The sequence below is a fragment of the Oryctolagus cuniculus genome, chromosome 3 (assembly GCF_964237555.1).
Source record: "Oryctolagus cuniculus chromosome 3, mOryCun1.1, whole genome shotgun sequence".
NCBI lineage: Eukaryota > Metazoa > Chordata > Mammalia > Lagomorpha > Leporidae > Oryctolagus > Oryctolagus cuniculus.
This window is the reverse complement of record NC_091434.1, coordinates 154181171-154204098: the sequence shown is the minus strand read 5'-3', so window position 1 is coordinate 154204098 and position 22928 is coordinate 154181171.

Below are 22928 nucleotides of genomic sequence, written 5' to 3'. Positions count from 1 at the left end.
GAAATGGACAGATCATCCAGATAGCAAATCAACAGAAAAACAGAGGAGTTAAATGGCACCCTTGATCAACAGAAGTTAACAGACATTGAGAGAGCATTCCAGGGCCAGGGTTGTGGCAGAGCAGGTAAAGCCACCTCCTGCAATCCTGGAATATGGTTGCCAATTCAAATCCTGGCTTCCCCACTTGTGATCCAGCTTCCTGCTAATGTGGCTGGTAAAGCAACAGAAGATGGCTCAAGTTCTTGGGCCCCTGCCACCCAACATTTCACTATAATTTGTAACACCACTAGTGAATTTTGCATGTTGACTTTGTATCCTGAAACTTTGGTGAATGTGTTTATTAGTTCTACTAACTTTTTGGTAGTCCTTTGGACTTCCTAAATATAAGCTCATATCATTTGCAAACAAATATTTGACTTCTTCTTTTCTATTTGAATGCCATTTAATTCTTTCTTTTCCATAATTTTTTTTAAAGATTTTATTTATTTATTTGAGAGGTAGAGTTACAGACAGTGAGAGGAAGAGAGAGAGAGAAAGATTTTCCATCCGCTGGTTTACTCCCCAATTGACTGCAATGGACAGAACTGACCAATCCAAAGCCAGGAGCCAAGAGCTTCCTCTGGGTCTCCTGCACAGCTGCAGGGACCCAAGGACTTGGGATATCTTCTACTGCTTTCCCAGATGACAGCAGAGAGCTGGATTGGAAGTGGAGCTGTCGGGTCTTGAACCAGTGCCTATATGGGATGCCAGTACTTCAGGCCAGGGCGTTAACCCACTGCACCACAGTGCTGGCCCCTCCCCACTAGTTTTGATAATGTTATGTTTCCATTTTCATTCAGTTAAATAAATATTTTAATTTATTTCTTAATTTCTTCCTTGATTCTTTGGTTGTTCAGAAATAGATTTAGTTACTACGAAGCTGTAGTAATTAAAATAGCATGGATTTGACATAAAAATAAATCCATAAGCCAATGGAACAGAATAGAAGCCCCTGAAGTAAGTCTATGAATCTAAAATGGACTGATCTTTGACAAAGGTGCTGTGAACAGGCATTGAAAAAAGCACAGTCCTTAATAAACAATACAGGATACCTGAATATCCACGTGTAGAAGAATGAAGAGTACATCTGTGCCTCACTGCATTCAAAACCCAACTCAGAAAGAATCAGAATTCTAAATGCAAGACTTTACACTGAAACTACTAGAACAAAATGTGGAGGAAACTTTTCAAGACATTGAGATGGGCAAGAATTTTTTTTTTTTAAATCAGATACCAAAGGCACAGGAAACAAAAGCAAAAATAGACAAATGGGATTGCTCAAACTAAAGAGCTTCTGCACAGCAGAGGCAACAATCAACAGTTAAGAGATTTCAGAATGAAAGAAAATGTTTGAAGCTATAAATCTGAAAAGGAGCTAATAATCAGACCAAATAAGAAACTCAAGAAACTCAACAGCAAAAAATAAATAAATAAAAAGTCCAATTTAAAAACTGCAGCCAGCAGATGATCTTACACAGACATTTCTCAAAGGAAGACATGCAAATGGCCAATAGGTACATGAAAAATGGTCAACATCATTAATCATCAGGGTCAAAATCACTGACCAGCAGCAATCATCAATGGTCAACATCACTAATCGAAATCACACTGAAATATAACCTCATTCCAGTTACATTTCCTATCATGTTGCTAAATCTGTATGTATGAACTACATGAAATTTGTATACCTTAAATAAAAATTTTTAAAAATATATAAAAATAACAAGTGAAGGTTGCATGTACCAATGCCATCTCACTAGTCCAAGTGATCAATTTCAGTTCACAATTGATCATACTGATAGGTCTAAGAGTCAAAGGGATCACACAAACAAGACTAGTGTCTTCTAATACTAACTGATAGACTCAAAAAGGGAGAGAACGATCCATCATGGGAAGCGGGGTACACAGCAGACTCATAGAATGGCAGATGTCCTATGGCCTCAGAATCAGCCCTTAAGGCAGTCGGATCTGGCTGAAGAGCCCATGAGAGTATTTTAGTCATGGAAAGCCAAGACACTCTGGGGGAAAAAAAAAAAATCTCTGCGAGTGAGATCCCAGTGGAAAGAACAGGGCCATCAAAGAAGGAGGGGAGAACTTCCACTTTGACTATGACCCTGTCTGAATAAGATCGAAATCAGCGAACTCAAAAGGCTTCCATAGCCTTGGCAACTCATGACTAGAGCCTAGGGAGATTACTGACGCCATAAACAAGAGTGTCAAATTGTTAAGTCAACAACAGGAGTCACTGTGTACTTACTCCTCAAGTGGAATCTGTCCTTAATGTGTTGTCCAATGTGAAGTAATGCTATAACTAGTACTGAAACAGTATTTTACACTTTATGTTCTATGTGGGTGCAAACTGATGAAATCTTTACTTAATATATACTAAATTGATCTTCGTTATATAGAGATAATTGAAAATGAATCTTGATGTGAATGGAATGGGAGAGGGAGTGGGAGATGGGAGGGGTGCGAGTGGGAGGGAAGTTATGGGGGGGAGCCATTGTAATCCATAAACTGTACTTTGGAAATTTATATTTAATAAATAAAAGTTAAAAAAAAAAAAAAAACAAGTGCTGACAAGGATGCAGAAAAAAAGGGAACACTTGTACTCTATTGGTGGTAAATTATCACAACCATTGTAGAAAACTACTGTGGTTTCCAAACCAAGAAAATAATTATAAAAAATAAAAAGAAACTAACAATAGAACTACCATATGATCCAGTAATCACACAACTGGCAGATAGCCAATAGAAATATCCTGAGTATATATCCAAAGGAAAATATATCTGTCAGAGACACAATGACATATCCATGTTTATTACAGTACTATTTCACAATAGCCCAGAAATGGAAACAACCCAAGTGCTCATTTAGTGAGTAATGGGTAAAGAAATTGTGGTATATATACAACAGGAAATACAAATCAGTCATAATAAAGAATGAGATTTTGTCATTTACAACATGAATGGAATTGGGGTCATTATGTTAAATGGAATTCATTATGTTAAGTGAAATAAGCCAAGCATTGAAAGACAAGTATCATATATCCTATTTATATGTGGAGTCAAAAACAAGGTGATTAAGCAGAAGATAACAATATAATGATGGTTAGCAGAGGCTGGAAGACAAGAGAACAGTAAGGGATGGGGAGGGATTGATTCATGGGTACTAAGCAATAGTTATAGGAGTAAAGAGCCCTGGTATTCTATTGCACAGTATGATGACTATAGATAATATGTTATATATTTCTCTATAAAAATCTAGACGATAAGATTTTGGATGTCTTCATAATAAATGAATTTTAAATAACTGAGAGACAGATATATTGTCCTAACTGGACATTGTGAATTGTAAACTTTTGTCAAAACATCACAGGATACCAAATAAACATGAAAAATTTTTATATGTCCATTAATTTTCATTAAAAATGGGCCTTGACTTCTTAGGATGCTAAGTGAAGATGTAGGCTAAGTTTGTGGTTTGGTCAAAGTGCTGTAATAGAAGATAATTTTTAAAAATGCCTACACGATCGTGGTAAGTGCTGCTTGCATTCTACAGTTGAACATGTATCCCAAAGAACCATGTGCTGGAAATTTAATCTCCAAGGGAATAGCATGGGGAGGTGGAGCCTAAGGAGAGGTAATGAGGTCATGAGGGCTCAGCCTTCATTAATGGATTAATGATGCTATTATTGTGATAGTGGGTTCACTGATGAGAGCAGCTTCCTAATAAAAGAGCAGGTTTGGCTCCTTTTTGTCCAGGTTCCAGAACCGAACCAATCAACTTCTGTCCATTATAAATAACCCAGCTTCCAGGATTCTGTAATAGCAGCACAAATGTGTTGAAGGCTCAAGTGAGAGGGACAAAAAGTCCAATATGAACAAATGACTGCTGAAGCTGAAAAGTAAGAGATTTCTGAGGACTTCATAATGTGTGGGAAGAGAAAGATACAAGAGCTTTCCAACCTGTAAATACTTGGTACCTCAAAATCTCGACAAAAAATATCACATCAGAAATAAAAATTTAGGTTGGGACAACAATTCTATATAACAAAATAATGTTCCATACTTATAATATGGGAAAATGAGAATTCATAACATAAAAATCCACTCATAGGTCCATTTTTCCCAAATCAATATAACTGAAGCTTCATCATAGCAGCCATATTTTTATTCTTCCTGAAAAAAGTCAACAATCCAGTTCATGAGAGATTATTCTATTTCTCTATAGCAGAGTCTACAAATTGAATTTGGATTTATGAAAGTAGAGGCTATGGTCCTTCAACCTAACAGACAATCTTGGGCAAGCAGATTAGTTGCATGAACCTCCTTTTATTATCTCTAAACTAACAATATAATAGTTAGCCTATAAGATTATAGGATTAATCAAAGTAATTCATAAAATAATGCATTTTGTTAATGAATTGAACAAAATTATAAATATAACATTAATTAATTCTGTTACAATTATTATAATTAAAGCCTAATTATTTTTAGAATAATATTTTACTAGTAATTTTCTTAAAATAATTCACTTAGATCTTTGAAGTTTCACTCTTTTTATCTCTAATTTTAAAATAAAAGAATTATTATATGTGTAACTCCTAAAATAAAATTTTAATGTTAGGAGTTCCATTTCTTTTCTTTTTTTTTTTTTTTTGAAATTGATCACTTGGACTAGTGAGATGGCATTGGTACATGCCACCTTGATGGGATTGAATTGGAATCCCCTGGTATGTTTCTAACTCTACCGTTTGGGGCAAGTCAGCTTGAGCATGTCCCAAATTGCACATCTCTTCCAGGAGTTCCATTTCTAATAGTGGTAAAAGAGAAGACATCAGAATTATCCTTTTGCCAAACCAATTATAAGCTATGAATAATTATAAAACTATAAGTAAGCATTTATATTTAAATATTACATAAACTACACATACAATTAAAAACTGAAAATACTCGAAACATCAAGGGACCAACTAAAACTAGACAGAAATTAATACTTGAAAGAAAGCAAGAAAATCAGGTAAACCTCGTGTCTTTTGATGGGAGGAATCCTCTAGTCCATATTGTGTTTACAGTAAAGTGTTCTAGCAGCACATGTAAAATACATTGTGATACAGAATCAGCTATTGGAACATGGGGCTGCCAGAGCAACCAGAAGCTGACAAAGATACCTGAGAGTGAGTGGAAACACAGAATGTCTTCTAAAATATGCATGCACAAAACTTCAGCCGTGTATCTGGAATCAAACCAAACAGGAATATCACTCCAAGAAATCCATCAGGAAGCAATAACTGCAAAGTGAGATGAGCTAAGATTTCAATCACATCAGAAATCAAGGAGATATTGCAGAGTACAAATCCTAATATGTTGGAGGTATTTGGTCAAAACCTCAAGCCTTCACTGAAATCCAAGATGAGTCACGTCTTAGAAAAGAATATAGTAAATCATGATAAAGATTACACTGTAAAAATAAAGATATAACTGAAAAAGGCCCATTACATGAAAACATAAAACTAAACTTACCAAAGATTAATGTGCTTATAATTAATTTATTGCTAGAATAAAACTCAAAAATCTGCAGAGTAAGATTAAAAAATAAATCTAAATATAATACTGCCAGCGCCGCGGCTCAGTAGGCTTATCCTCCACCTGGGGCGCCTGCATACCAGGTTCTGGTCCCTGTCGGGGCGCCGGATTCTGTCCTGGTTGTCCCTCTTCCAGGTCAGCTCTCTGCTGTGGCCCGGGAGTGTGGTGGACGATGGCCCAAGTGCTTGGGCCCTGCACCCATGGGAGACCAGGGGAAGCACCTGGCTCCTGCCTTCGGATCGCCGGCTGCAGCGCGCCGGCCGCGGCTGCCATTGGAGGGTGAACCAATGGCAAAGGCAGACCTTTCTCTCTCTGTCTCTCTCTCTCACTGTCCACTCTGCCTGTCAAAAAAAATACCTAGGATACATAATATACAAACAAAAATACTAGATATATAAAGATGCAACAAAAAGTGACCCATAACAGAAAAAACAATTTCATAGTTACAGATGTGTAACCATGGACAACATAGTTGTTTGACTTAGCAATGTTCTATTTAAAAATACCTGTAGATACACTGATCATTATAAAGGAAAACATATATTTATAAACATTTCCATACAATGAGTCTATTAAAAATGAAGTAAAAATAAATGAAAGTTGGTATTTGAGAAAACTTGTTGTCAATATACACGTCACAAAAAGTGCTAAAATAAATTATTTAGGAAGAAATGATACACTAGAAATTCAGACCTCCATGAGAAAGAGTGCAATAATTTAAGAACCATGTTGTAACCTCTCATGCAGACACACACAGACATACAACCACAGAAGGGAAACTTAAAAGCTGAGTGGAAAAAGATAAAATGAAACACTGTGGGCTGGCATTGTGGAGCAGCAGGCTAAGCTGCCTCATGATCCCGGCATCCCGTTTCAGAGTGCTGTCTTGGCTCGAGTCCTAGCTGCTCTACTTCCCGTTCAGCTCCTCACTAGCACACCTGAGAAGGCAGCAGCAGATGGCCCAAGTATTTGGGTCCTTGCCACCTATGTGAGAGATCTGGATGGAGTTCTGGGTCCCTGGCTTTGCCTTGGCCCAGACTGAGCTACTGAAGTGATCTGGGGAGTGAACCATTGGGTGGAAGATCTCTATCTGTCTCCACCCTCCTCTATCTGACACACTACCTTTCAATTAAATACAATGAGTCTTTTTTAAAAATTAAACACTAATATTCCTTTATTCTGAAGAAAGCAGGCAAGGAAACGTAACTTATGAATAAATAATGAAATCAAGAGAAATCAGAGAAAAAGTAGGTAAATTAAACACAAACATTATGAATACATTATTTGTAAATGATTCAATAACCATATTAAAAACAAATATTAGTGTATATAAAGAGAATTGAAAATGAATCTTGATGTGAATGGAAGGGGAGAGGGAGAGGGAAAGGGGAGGGTTGCGGGTAGGAGGGAAGTTATGTAGGGGGAAGCCATTGTAATCCATAAGCTGTACTTTGGAAATTTATATTCATTAAATAAAAGTTAAAAAAAAAACAAATATTAGCTCACCAAATAAATTGGAAATGCATTCTGTTTATAAGAAAACCACTTTAAATATAGGTGCATTGGAAAGAGGATTTCATTCTCTCTCTAACCATATAAAACCCCTGTTTTATTAATATCAAACCAAATGGATATATAGACAAGAAATCTTGATTCCTAGAAATGAAGGAAGGAAGTTCATAACACCGAAGTGTCAATATTTAGGATAACATAACAATATTAAATATGAATGCAACTAATGAAATTATTTCATGATACATGAGTCAATAATTGACATTAAATAGAACAATAGACATGTTCACAATCATAGCTGGACATTTTAACATGCTTCACAAGTAATCAATAGGACCTGTAGAAAGTAAATCAGTGAGGATAGAGAAAATGTGAACATCACAACCAAAGTGACATAATGATATTTAGAGAACATTGATGTCAATAAATGGGAAACAACTTTTTTTCCTAGAACACAGAGAATATTCAATAAAATAAATCAAATGTTATGCAAAAAGTCTAAACAACTTTGACTCAATTAAAGACATACATACTAGGTTCTCTAACAAAAAGAGAAATAAATCAGAACTCAAAAGCAAAAATATATCACTAAAATCTATGTATATTTGTAAAATGCAGAAAACATTTTTGTGCAAAGGAATAAATGAAATTAACATCAAATACATTTTAATGACATAATAAGAACCCTGAATATATGAGATGCAATTACATTATTGTATAAAGGAGAATTTATAATATTAAAAGTATATATTATTAAACAAAAATAAATAAAATCAATTATTTAGAATTACAATTCTAGCCAAGGAAGAAAAGTAGAACCTGTACTTATGATCCTTTCAGATTAACCAATAAAACAAAAAAAAAATACACAAGAAAAAAAAAAGGTTTCTAATATTCTGGCTAAGAAGTAACAAAGGACAATAATATGTGGGAAATAGTAAGGAAAGGAAAGTACCAAGGTCCCTCCAATTTACTAATCTGATGGCATTCCAGACTATGATTTCAAAAGAATGTCAAATAACTGCATCAGAGAATCAAATGGGAATCTTTATGGTAAAACAGATTTGCAGCAAACAAAAAAGGCAAAATTTACAATGTCTGTCATCCACTCAATATTTGTCATGAATGCAAATAGACAGGAAGAATAAGTAATAATTAAAAGAAAATTCCAACAAAAATTGGCATTATGCATGTTAAAATGAATAGAAAATAATATTGCAGCATTTATTATGTTCAAGTGGGATAATTGTGGCATTGAAGATATTTTAAAAATCAAAAAGAATATCTAAAATAAAAAGTAAAATATCTGAAATGAAAATACCTTTCATGGGACAGACATAGCATAAGAAAAGATTGTTGATGATAACATAGCAAAAAGTAAACATGGAGAGAAGATAAATAAAAATAAAAAAGAACGACCATTAGTAAATTTTGAGACCACAAGTAGCCAAACATACAAGTAATTTGAGTCTCCATGTGAGATAACAGAGAGTCTGCAAACATTTTTAAGGAACTTTAGGACAATTTTTTCTAAATTCAATCAAAAGTAGAAACCTGTGGATTTAAGAAGTTCAACCTGTGCCAGAAATCATAGATCTGATAAAACACAGCACAATCTATTTTCCCAAACCTGGCAAAAAGGAAATCTTAAAAACAGCCACAGGGGAAAAATGACACACTTCCAGAAGAGTAAAGAGTAAGGACATTAGGGTGCTTTTCAGACACATGGAAGCATGAAGATAGAGGAATCACATTTTTAAGTTACTAAGAGAAAAAGTAAGGCGCTCTAGAATTCTCTCTTTATGTCTTTTATTTTTAAATATTTCAAATGATCCAGAAAAGTATGAAGTAAAAATCAATGAGCACACATTGATTTAATGGATTTAACAGTTTGTAACATTCTGCCGTATTTGCTACAGATGTGAACATTATATACATATGCATGCACACTCTATCTGAAAGCAGGAATGGATATATTAATATCACATAATGTGAGGTCCAAGATAAAGATCATAAAATGAGGAAAGAAGGGCATGTTAGTATATAAAGGGTATAGTTAAATGACATTAACATTAATGCATAGCCATATACCAAGTAATATTGCATGTGTACATTCACACATATAGTTTCCACATATGAGAGAAAAAGTGCTGTTTATTTTTCTCTGTCAAGGTTATCCCATATAGCACAATGATCTCCAGTTACATCTATTTTGTTGCAAATGTCAAATTTCATTGTTTTGATGGCTGAGTTATATTCCATTACTACCACTGTTAATGTGCTCCATAATTTCAATCTCAGTACATTTTAAAGGATTCAAATAATTTTTAAAAGTTTGTAATCTGGCCATAATGGTAATAAATAGAAATCCAAAATGTTACAAAGAAAAACATCTCAAACATCCTTACACTGGATTGAATAGGTTGCACTAAAATTCATATTCTTCCCCAAACTTCAGAAGATGACTTTATTTGGCAATAGGATTATTGCACATGTAACCAATTAAGGAAAAATTAGGTCACACTGGAGTAGGATGGGCCCATATTTCATTATGACTGATGTCTTTAAAAGATGAGAAAAAAAAAAAGACTAAAGACAAAGACACAAAGAAGACACAGTGACAGAGATTAAAGTGATTGTAGCCAAGGAACACCAGCCACTCCCAGGAGCCAGTGATAGAAAAAATCATTCTGTTCCATCTCAGAGTGAGCACAGCTCTGCTGACACTCTGATTTCAGACTTTGTCTTCCATAACAGTAATAGATAAACTTCTGTTGTTTTCAGCCACTCAGTGTGCGGTACAGGTACTTGTTACAGCAACCCTAGGAAAATAATATAACTCACCAATATCTGAAAATGAAATAAAAATTTTCTAAAGAACACATACATGAAAGAGGAAATCAGAAATTGTTTAGACCTGAATGAAAAGGAAAACACAGTAACTCAAAACTCTGATGATGTGGCAAGAGCATAGTTGGATAGTAACATATAATAAGCATCTCTATTAACAGGAAGTTTTGAATCATTGACCTCAGTGTGCTCATTCTCTCTCACACACACACTTTCACACACACACACACAAACACACACAATGAAATGAAAAGCAAATTAAACCCAAGTTAAATAAATTATGTACATAAGAAAGATCACAGGGACTGGTGCTATGGCATAGGGAGTTAAAGCTCAGGCCTGCAGTGCAAGCATCCCATATGGGTACCGGTTCAAGTCTTGTCTGCTCCATTTCTGATCCAGCAGCCTGGATCCACTTGGGCCATCCTCCACTGCCCTCCCGGGCCACAGCAAAGAGCTGGACTGGAAGAGGAGCAACCAGGACAGAATCCGGCACCCATATGGGATGTTGGCACTGCAGGTAGAGGATTAACCAAGTGAGCCACAGAATTCTAAAAATCCTCTTATTGCTAATGAACTTTAATACAGGAGAAATGGGGAAAATTCTTTCAAATACATAATTAAATACATAATTTACAAAGTTTCCTTACAAATTCTCTTATTATCACTCTATATTTCAAATAAATTGAATTTGTAGTGTTTGGTTTTTTTTTGTTTTTTTTTTTTTTTGTTGTTTTTTTTTTTTTTTTGGCAGGCAGAGTTAGACAGTGAAAGAGATCCTGGCCGATCCAAAGCCAGGAGCCAGGTGGCTCCTCCTGGTCTCCCATGCTGGTGCAGGGCCCAAGCACTTGGGCCATCCTCCACTGCCTTCCCGGGTCACAGCAGAGAGCTGGACTGGAAGAGGAGCAACCGAGACAGAACCGGTGCCCCAACCGGGACTAGAACCCGAGGTGCAGGCACCGCAGGAGGAGGATTAGCCAAGTGAGCCGCGGCACCGGCCCGAATTTGTAGTTTGTTTTTTTTTTTTTTTTTTTTTTTTTGGGGGGACCACAAAAAAATATAACTATATTTTTATATTGGAGGGGCATTGGGGAGAAGTGGGGCGAAAGCAGCCCCTAACTCTGGGCCCTAGTCAGTGGCAGCTTCTTGTTCCATAGGGTTAAGGAAGACTTTGAGGAAATAAAAGTTGTTTGGAAAACTCCAGGTGTAGTTGCTTTGCATGCTGTGATGGGCAGAGGGATGAAGTGTGGAGGCCCCTCACACCCTCCATGTGGCCTCAGACTATGTCCTGGAACCCTGAGGGCGGAGAAAGCGCCACTTTCATTCTTGCTTCTTGGGGTTGTTGACGGCCACGTAGTGATGGAGAACGACGAGCAGGAAGAGCGACACCCCGAATTTGTAGTTTTAAAGTTTCGTACAAAGAAATCTTAAGGGGCAGGTTTTTCATTGCAATTATTCAGGAAAACCGTATATATTTTACTTACATTCATCCAGAAAATTATCTAAGGCTAGCATTATTCACATCAAAACAAGAAAAAAATCTAAAACAAAATTCCACATCAATATTCATATACATAGATACCAAAATGCTAAAGATAAATGTATCAACTAGAATCCAACAATAAAATAGCCTTAATAGCCAAAGTTATGCCAGGAGTGAAAACCTTGATTAATATTTGTATATTGTGGCATACTGAATAATAACACCTAAAGATATCCGTGTCTTCATCCTGGAAACCTGTAGATGTTATTTAATATTGCAAAAGAGTTTGTAGATGGGATCGTATTAACAATACTGAGATAGGGAGATGATTATGGATTCTCCATGCCCTCCATGGAATCATATGTGTCCTTATAAGAGAGAGGCAGAGGGAGATATTACACAGATAGAAGAGAAAGCAATATGATCATAATGAAAGAAATCGGAGTAATGAGGATATGAGCAAAGGAGCTGGCAAGCCACCCAAAAACTGGAGCAGCCAATTATCTCCTAGAGTCTGCAGAGGAGTGCAATCTATGACACCTGGATTTTGGCCCCAGTGACACTGACTTCATATTTCTGTTCTTTGGAATGTGGAGAGAAAAAACAAATATGCTATTTCAGCAGCCATAGGAAGCTAATGTTGCATCTAATTTGCAAAAAAATAAAAAAGACTGCAGGTTATGTGAGGCAGTGACATTTTTTAATTGGATATCTCTGTAACAGTTTCATCCCAATATTATACCAATCAATGTTTTTTGATAAACGAATGGGTGCATTGATGTAAATTTTTATTTTTATTTATTTGAAAGGCAGAGAGACAAACAGAGCTTCCATCTGCGGCTTCACTCCCCCAACTGCCTGCAGTAGCCAGAGCTGGGTCAGGCTTAAGCTAGGAGTCCAGAACTCAAATCAGGTCTATCATATGGTTGGCAGGAACCTAAGTATGTAAGCCATCACCTGCTGCCTCCCAGGGTGTGCTTTAGTAGGAAGCTGCACATGCAAGTAGAGCTGAGACTCAAACACAGGCACTCCTAACAGGGAGTGCAGGCATTGTTAGCAGCGCCTTAACCACGGTGCCAAGCTCTGCCCTGAACATAAAGTTTTAAAAGTCTATACGACAAAATGTATTTTTAATTTTCAAGTAGAACTAAAGTAGTTGTGGAATCAATACTTGTGTGGAAGTTGTATTATATAATGCAGTGGTATTCAACTAATAGCAGACATTCATGAGACATTTCTTCCAAACACTGAAGATATGAGAAGTCTTCAAACTGTTCAAGGAAAATACGTATTATGAAAAATATGCATGGATCTCAAAATTTTTACACAAACTAAACATCATCTAATTGCATTTTTCTCTTCAGCATTTTGAATCATCCTTGTATATACTTTTAGTTGTGTATGTCCTTTTTACTATAATATAATATCTGAAACAGGCTAACTTTATACAGAAATGAGGTTTATTTTACTCTGAGTCCTGGAGGCTCAATGGTTCCTATCTGGATGATGGCCTTCTTGCTGGCAGAGTCTCAAGGTGGCAAATGGCATCAAATAACAAGAGACAGGAAGCACATGTCTGTCTGTGTAATTGCTCTCTTCCTCTTCTGATAAAGCTACCAGGATTCAATCATGGGAGCTCCATTCTACCGGTTTACCTAATTTCAATGACATCCCAAAAGCCCCACCTTCTAACACCAGGGTTGGAGTCAGTTTTCTCCCACTAACACCTCACAATGGGGATTAAAATTAAACATATGAACCTTGGGAGACCCTCAAGCCATATCCAAATCATAGCACTGAGTGAACTCTGATTTTTTTTTTTTTGTATAATCTTTGAAACATTTGGGTTCTCCATAAAATTTTACATGAAAATAGGATAACTCTTCTAACAATACTTTGAATATGCATTTAAGATGAAAAGAATGATGTTGGAATTGAAGATTGGAATCACAAATACTCCATTAGTAAGTTAGGTGACTGAGGTAAGTTACTTCATCTCCATGATCATCAGAACCTACATTATATCTAATGTTTTCACTATAAAACAACACAATTTTGAAAAGTGTTGGGTGAGTTCAGAATAAAATACCACTATTGTAGTGTGGAAAACTACTACAACCAATTCCAGAAAGGACTGCTAATGGCTAAGACCCTTCAGAAATAAAGGCTTGGAGCCAGCACCGTGGCACAGTGGGTTAACGTCTTGGCCTGAAGCACCGGCATCCCATATGGGCACCAGATCTAGTCCTGGCTGCTCCTCTTCCCATCCAGCTCTCTGCTACAACTTGCGAAAGCAATGGAAGATGGCCCAAGTCCTTGGGCTCCTGAACCTGCATGGGAAGACCCAGAAGAAGCCCCTGGCTCCTGGCTCCTGGCTTTGGAATGGCGCTGCTCCAGCCATTGCGGCCAACTGGAGAGTGAACCACCGGATGGGCGATCTCTCTCTCTCTCTCTCTCTCTCTCTCTCTGCCTCTACTCTCTCTGTGTAACTCTTTCAAATAAATAAATAAATAAATCTTTTTTTTTTATTTGACAGGTAGAGTTATAGACAGAGAGAGAGAGCTAGAGACAGAGAGAGAGGTCTTCCTTCCGTTGGTTCACCCTCCAAATGCCCGCCATGGCAAGAGCTAGGCAGATCGGAAACCAGGAGCCAGGAGCTTCCTCCTGGTCTCCCATGCGGGTGCAGGGCCCAAGCATTTGGGCCATCTTCCACTGCCTTCCCGGGCCACAGCAGAGAGCTGGACTGGAAGAGGAGCAACCGGGACTAGAACCCCATGCCCATATGGGATGCCAGTGCTGCAAGCGGAGGATTAACCAAGTGAGCCACGGCGTGGGCCCCTAAATAAACAAATCTTAAAAAAAACGGAAATAAAGGTTTGTGGCGCCTCACCATAGATCATCACAATCAACTGAGACTACTGCTGAAGGAAAAAGGGAATGCGAAATAGGTAATGTGAAAGGGGGAGTTACAAATACTCGCTGCTCCATCTGACCAGTCATAGAATGAAGACTGTAACTTTCATGAGTGTCTATTCTTCTTTTTCTGTGAATATTTATGGGTGTATATATTTGTCTTTTTCTCCTTTCTCTGACTTCCTTATCATATAAGATGTATTGATTTTATTCCAGACTATTTATATTATTAATGTTACACCATAGTACTTAAGTTGTCGGATATCAAGAAGAGTTCAAATCAATCGAGAATTTTACCACTTCTTGTTTGGAAGGAGTTAGTGTCTTTTGCTTGTATGAAAGTTATATTATGTTATTATGTCAATAACCTTATTACTTTCTTTAGTTGTCAATTAAGTATGGTTTAAGGAGATGAATAAAGGTGCCCAGTTGAAAAAGAGTGCATGGGTGATGGTTGTGTCAACTTGACTGTACCAAGTGACCCCTAGATAGCTAATATAGCATTATTTCTGAGTGTGTCTGTGAAGATGCTTGCAGAGCAGACTGGTATCTGAAGGAGTGAGGTAGATGACCTCACCTAGCGTCAGTGATGTGATGTAGTGGATTAAGCTATTGAAGCCAGCACACCATATGGGCACTAGTTCAAGGCTCAGCTACTCCACTTCTGATCCAGTTCCCTGTTAATACACCTGGGAAAGCAGCAGAAGATGGTTCAGGTCCTTGAACACCTGCACCCACGTGGGAGGCCCAGAAGAAGCTCTAGTTTCCTGGTTTAGGCCTGGCACAGCCTTGGTCATTGTGGCTTTTTGGGAGAGTACCAGCAGATGCAAGATCTCTGTCTCTTCCCACTCTGTAACTCTGCCTTTCAAATAAAAGATAAGTTAAATAAAAAGAATGCGCTCGGCCGGTGCCACAGTTCACTTGGCTAATTCTCCGCCTGCGGCGCCAGCACACCAGGTTCTAGTCCCTGTCGGGGCGCCGGATTCTGTTCCAGTTGCTCCTCTTCCAGTCCAGCTCTCTGCTGTGGCCCAGGAGTGCAGTGGAGGATGGCCCAAGTGCTTGGGCCCTGCACCCCATGGGAGACCAGGAGAAGCAGCTGGCTCCTGGCTTTGGATCAGTGCTGTGCACCAGCCGCAGTTCGCTGGCCGCAGCGGCCATTGGGGAGTGAACCAACGGAAAAGGAAGACCTTTCTCTCTGTCTCTCTCTCTCTCACTGTCCACTCTGCCTGTCAAAAAAAAAAAAAAAAAAGAAAGAAAGAAAAAAGAATGCCCTCATTTAATGTAGATGGGAATTACTCAATCAGCTGAAGGCTTAGATTAAAAAAAAAAAGCAGAGGAATGTGACACATCATGTTCTCTCGCCTCTGGTCTTTAGATGCTAAGACACTATTTTTTCTTTAATTTTTTAATTTTATTTTTAAATAGTATTTTTATTTATTTGAAAAATCAGAGTTACAGAGAGAGAGAATACATTCTGTGGTTCACTCTCCAATGGGTGCAATGGCTGGGCCTGGGCCAGGCCGAAGTGAGGAGCCAGGAACTTCATCTGGGTCTCCCACGTGGGTACAGGGGCCCAAATACTTGGACCATCCTCCACTGCTTTCCCAGGCACATTATCAGGAAGATAGATGGAAGAGGAGCAGCCAGGACTTGAACGAGCACCCATATGGGATGCCAGTATCACAGGCTTGACTTAACCCATTATGCCACAACGCAGTCCTCTAGACTCTAAGACTTAGATCAATGCCCACATATCTCCAATGTCCCATTTCCCAGGCAGGCCTTCTTCCTTGAACTGGAGAAATATCATTGGTTACCTTGTATATGAGACCTCTGAAACTGAACTGAGCTATGTTACCAGTTTCCATCTTATAGACAGCTACTCAGGAAAATTCTCAAACTCGAATCACCTAAGTGGTTTCTTCATAGAAATCCTCCTCATGTATATAAATCTAAATCTACAAATATCCTATTGTTTGTTTCTATGAAGCACCCAGACTAATTCAAATGTGAAACCCATAATAGTGTGAGGTCCCTGTAGACTCTAGTTCTGCACTCTCACTCTCATGCTAGTTCAAATTCAGCTTCTCGCAGTCCATCAAACTGTCCTTGTTAGTGTTACAACCACTTTACAACTTCACTCAGTTCTGCTCCAGGTAAGCAGATATGGGCTGTGAATTTGGACTTGCCAATCTTTCTGGATTTAGGAGTAATGATTACTCTGCGATTTTAGTGAATAATTACTGCGGGATGTGTAACATCTTCAAATTTCATTTTAAAAACTGAGTAAACATATTTCACAGAATAGATCATTAAATTTTATTTTCAGGGAAGGTATTTGGTTGCCCTGTGATTTTAGTCCCCTGATGGCTCCAAAAAAGTCATTGGATATCAGTTTGTTCAGCATCTTGTCATGATGATATGAGAACTCCTAAGGTCCTATATGTCAAAGCTAAAACCAGAAGCTCCAAAAACACTTTTGGAAACACTCAATATCATTCTACTAAGTCTATGAGTCTATGAATAATACTTTTGATATTGTAACAATCAATCCACAGAGAAGCAATGAAATATTTAATTGATGCTTATAATGATTTTTTTCTGACACCTATTTCTTTTTTTAATTAATTAATTAATTTATTGATTTTTAACTTTTATTTAATGAATATAAATTTCCAAAGTACGGCTTATGGATTACAATGGCTTCCCCCCCATAACGTCCCTCCCACCGCAACCATCCCCTTTCCCACTCCCTCTCCCCTTACATTCATATGAGGATTAATTTTCGATTCTCTTTATATACAGAAGATCAGTTTAGCATACATTAAGTAAAGATTTCAACAGATTGCCCCACAAGACCAAATTTTGCTCCACAAAAGAATAGATGATTTTTTAAATGATGATGAAATCAGATCAGACCTATTGTCATGTTTAATCCCAGTGAGAGTCAAGTTGGGAATTGATAATTTCTTCCTTTTTCTTTTTTACAGAAGATCAGTTTAGTATACATTAAGTAAAGCTTTCAACAGTTTGCACCCCCATAGAAACACAAAGTGAAATATATTGTTTGAGTACTCATTATAGCATTAAGTCTCAATGTACAGCACATTAAGGACAGAGATCCTACATGAGGAGTAAGTGCACAGTGACTCCTGTTGTTGACTTTACAAATTGACACTCCTTTTTATGGCATCAGTAATCTCCCTATGCACCAGTCATGAGTTTCCAAGGCTATGGAAGCCCCTTGAGTTCTCCGACTCTTATCTTGTTCAGACAAGGTCATAGTCAAAGTGGAGGTTCTCTCCTCCCTTCAGAGAAAGGTACCTCCTTCTTTGAAGACCTGTTCTTTCCACTGGGATCTCACTCACAGAGATCTTTCATTTAGGTGGTGTTTTTTTGTTTTTTTGTTTTTTTTTTTTTTTGTTGTTGTTGTTGTTTTTGTTTGTTTGTTTGTTTTGCCAGAGTGTCTTGGCTTTCCATGCCTGAAATACTCTCATGGGCTTTTCAGCCAGATCGGAATGCCTTTAAGGGCTGATTCTGAGGCCAGAGTGCTGTTTAGGACATCCACCATTCTATGAGTCTGCTGAGTATCTCACTTCCCATGTTGGATCACTCTCCGCTTTATTTATTCTATCGGTTAGTATTAGCAGGTACTAGACTTGTTTATGTGCTCCCTTTGACTCTTAGTCCTTTAATTATGATCAATTGTGAACTGAAATTGATCACTTGGACTAGTGAGATGCATTGGTACATGCCACCTTGATGGGATTAAATTGGAGTCCCCTGGTATGTTTCTAACTCTACCATTTGGGGCAAGTCAGCTTGAGCATGTCCCAAATTGTACATCTCTTCCCTCTCTTATTCCCACTCTTATGTTTAACAGGGATCACATTTCAGTTAATTTTCAACACTTAAGAATAACTATGTATTAATTACAGAATTAAACCAGTCATATTAAGTAGAACAGACAAAAAAAACTACTAAGAGGGATAATGTATTAAGTTGTTCATTAACAGTCAGGGCTATGCTGATCAAGTCACCGTTTCTCATAGTGTCGATTTCACTTCAACAGGTTTCCTTTTTGGTGTTCAGTCAGTTGTCACCGATCAGGGAGAACATATGGTATTTGTCCCTTTGGGACTGGCTTATTTCACTCAGCATGATGTGTTCCAGATTCCTCCATTTTGTTGCAAATGACTGGATTTCGTTGTTTCTCACTACCGTATAGTATTCTAAAGAGTACATATCCCATAATTTCTTTATCCAGTCTACCGTTGATGGGCATTTAGGTTGGTTCCAGGTCTTGGCTATTGTGAATTGTGCTGCAATAAACATTAGGGTGCAGACCGCTTTTTTGTTTGCCAATTTAAATTCCTTTGGGTAAATTCCAAGGAGTGGGATGGCTGGGTCGAACGGTAGGGTTATATTCAGGTTTCTGAGGAATCTCCAGACTGACTTCCATAGTGGCTTGAGCAGTTTGCATTCCCACCAACAGTGGGTTAGTGTCCCTTTTTCCCCACATCCTCGCCAGCATCTGTTGTTGGTAGATTTCTGTATGTGAGCCATTCTAACTGGGTTGAGGTGAAGCCTCATTGTGGTTTTGATTTGCATTTCTCTGATGCCTATTGATCTTGAACATTTTGTCATGTGCCTGTTGGCCATTTGGATTTCCTCTTTTGAAAAATGTCTATTGAGGTCCTTGGCCCATCTCTTAAGTGGGTTGTTGGTTTTGTTTTTCTGGAGTTTCTTGATCTCTTTGTAGATTCTGGTTATTAACCCTTTATCTGTTGCATAGTTTGCAAATATTTTTTCCCATTCTGTCGGTTGTCTCTTCACTCTCCTGACTGTTTCTTTTGCAGTACAGAAACTTCTCAATTTGAGGCAATGCCAATAGTGGATTTTGGCTTTGACTGCCTGTGCCTCCCGGGTCTTTTCCAGAAACTCTTTGCCTGTGCCAATATCTTGAAGGGTTTCTCCAATGTTCTCTAAAAACTTGATGGTGTCAGGTCGTAGATTTAGGTCTTTAATCCATGTTGAGTGGATTTTTGTGTAAGGTGTAAGGTAGGGGTCTTGCTTCATGCTTCTGCACATGGAAATCCAGTTTTCCCAGCACCATTTATTGAATAGACTGTCCTTACTCCAGGGATTGGTTTTGGATCCTTGATCAAATATAAGTAGGCTGTAGATGTTTGGGTTGATTTCTTGTGTTTCAATTCTGTTTCATTGGTCTATCCATCTGTTTCTGTACCAGTACCATGCTGTTTTAATTACAACTGCCCTGTAGTATGTCCTGAAATCTGGTATTGTGATGCCTCCGGCTTTGTTTTTGTTGTACAAGATTGCTTTAGCTATTCGAGGTCTCTTGTGCCTCCATATAAATTTCAGCACCATTTTTTCCAGATCTGAGAAGAAGGTCTTCGGTATCTTGATTGGTATTGCATTGAATCTATAAATTGCTTTTGGGAGAATGGACATTTTGATGATATTGATTCTTCCAATCCATGAGCATGGAAGATATTTCCATTTCTTGGTATCCTCTTCTATTTCTTTCTTTAAGGTTTTGTAGTTTTCATTGTAGAGATCTTTAACGTCCTTGGTTAAGTTTATTCCAAGGTATTTGATTGTTTTTGTAGCTATTGTGAATGGGATTGATCTTAGAAGTTCTTCCTCAGCCATGGCATTGTCTGTGCATACAAAGGCTGTTGATTTTTGTGCATTGATTTTATACCCTGCTACTTTGCCAAAATCTTCTATGAGTTCCAATAGTTTCTTAGTAGAGTTCTTTGGGTCCCCTAAATAAAGAATCATATCATCTGCAAAGAGGGATAGTTTGAGTTCTTCCTTCCCAATTTGTATCCCTTGAATTTCTTTTTCTTGCCTAATAGCTCTGGCTAGAACTTCCAGAACTATATTGAATAGCAGTGGTGAGAGTGGGCATCCCTGTCTGGTACCAGATCTCAGTGGAAATGCTTCTAACTTTTCCCCATTCAATAGGATGTTGACTGTGGGTTTTTCATAAATTGCTGTGATTGTATTGAGGAATGTTCCTTCCATACCCAGTTTGCTTAGAGTTTTCATCATGAACGGGTGTTGTATTTTATCAAATGCTTTCTCGGCATCTATTGAGATAATCATATGGTTTTTCTTCTGCAGTCTGTTAATGTGGTGTATCACATTGATTGTTTTGCGCACATTAAATCATCCCTGCATACCAGGGATAAATCCCACTTGGTCTGGGTGGATGATCTTTCTGATGTGTTGTTGCATTCTATTGGCGAGAATTTTATTGAGGATTTTTACGTCTATGTTCATCAGGGATATTGGTCTGTAATTCTCTTTCAGTGCTGCATCTTTTTCCGGCTTAGGAATTAAGGTGATGCTGGCTTCATAGAAAGAATTTGGGAGGATTCCCTCTTTTTCGATTGTTCTGAATAGTTTGAGAAGAATTGGAGTCAGTTCTTCTTTAAATGTTTGGTAGAATTCAGCAGTGAATCCATCTGGTCCTGGGCTTTTCTTTGTTGGGAGGCCTTTATTACTGTTTCAATTTCTGTCTCAGTTATGGGTCTGTTTAGGTTTTCGATGTCTTCCTGGTTCAATTTAGGTAGGTTGCATGTGTCCAGGAATCTATCCATTTCTGATAGGTTTCCCTGTTTGCTGGCATACAAGTCCTTGTAGTAATTTCTGATGATTCTTTTTATTTCTGTGGCGTCTGTTGTTATGTTTCCTTTTTCATCTCTGATTTTATTGATTTGGGTCTTTTCTCTTCTTTTTTTAGTTAGTTGGGCCAAAGGGGTGTCAATTTTGTTTATTTTTTCAAAAAATCAGCTCCTCGTTTGGCTGATTTTTTGTAATGTGTTTTTGGATTCAATCCTGTTGATTTCTTCTCTGATTTTAATTATTTCTCTTCTCCTACTAGATTTGGGTCTGGTTTGCTGTAGGTTTTCTAAATCCTTGAGGTGAATTGAAAGCTCATCTATTTGGTGCCTTTCCAATTTCTTGATGTAGGCACCTATTGATATAAACTTTCCTCTTAACACTGCTTTTGCTGCGTCCCATAAGTTTTGGTATGTTGTGCTGTTATCCTCATTTATTTCCAGAAAATTTTTGATTTCTCTTTTGATTTCTTCTATGACCCATTGTTCATTCAGGAGCATGTTGTTCAATCTCCATGTGTTTGCGTATGCTCTAGGGATTCCTGAGTTGCTAATTTCCAACTTCATTCCTTTATGGTCTGAGAAGCTGCATGGTATGATTCTAATTCTTTTGAATTTGCTGAGACTTGCTTTATGGCCTAGTATGTGGTCAATCCTAGAGAAGGTTCCATGTACTGCTGAGAAGAATGTAAAATCTTTAGCTGTAGGATTGAAAGTTCTGTATATATCTGTTAGATCCATTTGGGCTATAGTGTCGTTTAAATCTACTGTATGTTTGTTGATCTTCTGTCTTGTTGATCTGTCTGTTTCTGAGAGTGGAGTATTGAAGTCCCCCAGTACTATTGTATTGGGGTCTAAGTCTCCCTTTAAGTCCGATATCAAGATGGCTACGCCCGCCCTTTTTTCATTTCTGTTGGCATGGTATATCTTTTTCCAGCCTTTCACTTTCAGTCTGTATGGATCTTTGTTGGAAAGATGTGTTTCTTGTAAGCAGCAAATAGATGGGTTTTGTTCCTTAACCCAATCAGCCAATCTGTGTCTTTTAACTGGACAGTTCAGGCCATTCACGTTCAATGTGACTAATGATAAGTGGTAACTTTTCCCTGCCATTTGCTGAAGATAAGTTCTAATATATGCTTTGAATTCCCTGTGATCTTTTGCTGTGAGGTTTCCTTCCTTTACCTTCTTTCATATTGATGAGTGTGTTTCTGTGTTTTTGTGTGTAACACATCTTTAAGCATCTTTTGCAGGGCTGGACAAGTGGCGACAAATTCTTTCAATTTCTGTTTGCTATGAAAAGTCTTTATTTCACCTTCATTCACAAATGATAGCTTTGCAGGATATAATATTCTGGGCTGGCAGTTGTTCTCTCTTAGTACCTGGGCTATGTCTCGCCATTCCCTCCTAGCTTGTAGGGTTTCTGCTGAGAAGTCAGCTGTGAGTCTGATTGGAGATCCTCTGAGAGTAATCTGACGTTTCTCTCTTGCACATTTTAGGAACTTTTCTTTATGTTTCACTGTGGAGAGTTTAATTACAACGTGTCGTAGTGAGGATCTCTTTTGGTCGTGTTTATTAGGGGTTCTGTAAGCTTCCTGTACTAGGATTTCTCTGTCCTTCTCCAAACCTGGAAAATTTTCTCCTAATATCTCACTAAAAAGACCTTCTAATCCTTTCTCCCTCTCCATGCCTTCAGGAACTCCCAGAACCCGAATGTTGGGTTTTTTAATAGTATCCTGAAGATTCCCGACAATATGTTTTAGATTTCTAATTTCCTCTTCTTTTCTTTGGTCTGACTGTATCCTTTCCTGTTCTCTGTCTTCTAAGTCCGATATTCTCTCTTCTGCTTCACCCATTCTGTTTGTAAGGCTCTCTATTGTGTTTTTCATTTG